Source organism: Loxodonta africana, chromosome 21 (assembly GCF_030014295.1).
Source record: "Loxodonta africana isolate mLoxAfr1 chromosome 21, mLoxAfr1.hap2, whole genome shotgun sequence".
Classification (NCBI taxonomy): domain Eukaryota; kingdom Metazoa; phylum Chordata; class Mammalia; order Proboscidea; family Elephantidae; genus Loxodonta; species Loxodonta africana.
This window is the reverse complement of record NC_087362.1, coordinates 25,934,542-25,937,240: the sequence shown is the minus strand read 5'-3', so window position 1 is coordinate 25,937,240 and position 2,699 is coordinate 25,934,542. Positions and strand designations below refer to the sequence as shown.

Here is a 2,699-nt window from a genome sequence, read left to right as displayed (position 1 = left end):
TAAATAGCCCAAATAAGAAATGAAATGGGGTACATTACAACAGACCCAACCGAAGTAAAAAGGATCATAATGAATAATATGAAAAACTACACTCCATCAAATTTGAAAACCTAGAGAAAATGTACAAATTTCTAGAAACACAATACCTACCCAAGCTAACACAAACTGATGTTGAAATTATGAACAGACCCATAACAAGATAAGAGATCAAAAAGGTAATAAAAAATTCTAGCCAATAGAATTCAGCATCATATCAAAAAAAAATACACTAGGATAAAATGGGATTAATACCAGGTACTCAAGAATGGTTAAACACTGGAAAATCAATCAACATAATCCACCACATAAGTAAAATAAAAGAATCACATGATATCTCAATCAATGCAGAAAAGGCATTTGCCAGAGTCCAACTCCCATTTCTGGTAAAAGATCTCAATAAAATAGGCATAGAAGTGAAATTTCTCAACATAATAAAGGGCATCTGTGCAAAACCAACAGCAAACATCATTCTTAATGGAGAGAGGCTGAAAACTTTCCCCTTGAGAACAGGAAAAAGACAAGGATACCCTTTTTCACCAAGCCTATTTAACATTGTGCTGGAAGCCCTAGTTAGAGCAATAAGGCAAGAAAAAGAAACAAATGTCATTCTAAATGGTAATGAAGAAGTTAACTATCTCTGTCTGCAGATGATATGATACTATACATAAAACACCCAAAAGACTCCACTGGAACTAATAAAAAGATTCAGCAGATTAGTAGGACACACACAAAAAATATACAAAAATCAGTTGGATTTCTACACACCAATAAAGAGAATGATGAAAAGGAAAACAGGAGAAAATACCACTTATAATAGCTCCTAAAAGAATAAAATACTTAGGAATAAATCTAACCAGGGATGTAAAAGACCTATGCAAAGAAAACTACAAAACACTGCTGCAATAAACCAAAAAAGATCTGCATGAATTGAATATGATGAAGAAAAATATTTTTATCAGGTGCTGCAGTCTGAAATTGATCGAACGTGTAATCAAGATGCATTAGTAATTACTGGTGATTTTAATGTGAAAGTTGGAAAGAAAGAAGAAGGATCAGTAGTTGGAAAATATGGCCTTGGTGATAGAAACAATGCTGGAGATTGATAGAATTTTGCAAGATCAACGGCTTCTTCATTACAAATACCTACTTTCACCAACATAAATGGAGACTATACATACGGACCTCGCCAGATAAAACACACAGAAATCAAATTGATTACATCTATGGAAAGAAACGATGGAAAATCTCAATATCATTAGTCAGAACAAGGCCAGGGACTGACTGTGGAACAGACCATCAATTGCTCACATGTAAGTTCAAGCTGAAACTGAAGAAAATCAGAGCAAGTCCATGAGAGCCAAAATATGAACTTGAGTATATTCCACGCGAATTTAGAGACCACCTGAAGAACAGACTTGGTGCATTGAACATTAGTGACCAAAGGCCAGGCGAGTTGTACAGTGACATCAAGGACATCATACATGAAGAAAGCAAGAGGTCATTGAAAAGACAGAAAAGACCAAGATAGACGTCAGGGGAGACTCCGAAACTTGCTCTCAAACCTTGAGGAGCTAAAGCAAAAGGAAGAATTGATGAAGTAAAAGAACTGAACAGGCTTTTCCCCCCCATAGAGCTGCTGGGCCTGCAGGTCTGTGGCAATTCGTGGACGGCGGTCCCCGTTCCACAGGATGGGGTTTGTTAAAGTTGTGAAGAACAAGGCCTACTTCAAGAGATACCAAGTGAAATTTAGAAGAAGACGAGAGGGTAAAACTGATTACTATGCTTGGAAATGCTTGGTAATTCAGGAAAAAAAATAAATACAACACAGCCAAATGCAGGATGATAGTTCGTGTAACCAACAGAGATATCATTTGACAGATTGCTTATACCCGTATAGAAGAGGATATGATAGTCTGCACAGCATATGCTCACAAACTCCCAAAGTCCGGTGTGAAAGTTGGCCTGACAAATTATGCTGCTGCGTATTGTACTGGTCTGCTGTTGGCCCGCAGGCTTCTCAATAGGTTTGGAATGGACAAGATCTAGGAAGGCCAAGTGGAGGTAATCGGAGATGAATACAATGTGGAAAGCATTGATGGTCAACCTGGTGCCTTCATATGCTATTTGGATGCAGGTCTTGCCAGAACTACCCCTGGGAATAAAGTTTTTGGGGCTCTGAAGGGAGCAGTGGATGGAGGCTTGTCCATCCCTCACAGTACCAAACGATTCCCTGGTTACGATTCAGAAAGCAAGGAATTCAATGCAGAAGTACATCGGAAACACATCATGGGTCAGAAGGTTGCAGATTATATGCGATACCTAATGGAAGAAGACGAAGATGCTTATAAGAAACAATTCTCTCAATACATAAAGAACAATGTAACTCCAGACATGGAGGAGATGTACAAGAAAGCACATGCTGCTATAAGAGAGAATCCAGTTTATGATAAGAAGCCTAAGAAAGATGTTAAAAAGAAGAGGTGGAATTGTCCCAAAATGTCTCTTGCCCAGAAGAAAGATCGGGTAGCTCAGAAGAAGGCAAGCTTCCTCAGAGCTCAGGAGCGGGCTGCTGAGAGCTAAACCAAACCACAATTTTCTATGAAGATTTTTCAGATAAAGTAATAAACTTATTGACCAAGCAAAAAAAAAAAAAAAAAGAA

The 2,699-nt window shown here is 38.1% G+C and overlaps 1 pseudogene; it reads left to right on the top strand.

The window, feature by feature from the left end:
* The first annotated feature begins 1,648 nt into the window (after positions 1–1,648).
* Positions 1,649–2,699, top strand: LOC135228331 (large ribosomal subunit protein uL18-like; annotated as a pseudogene).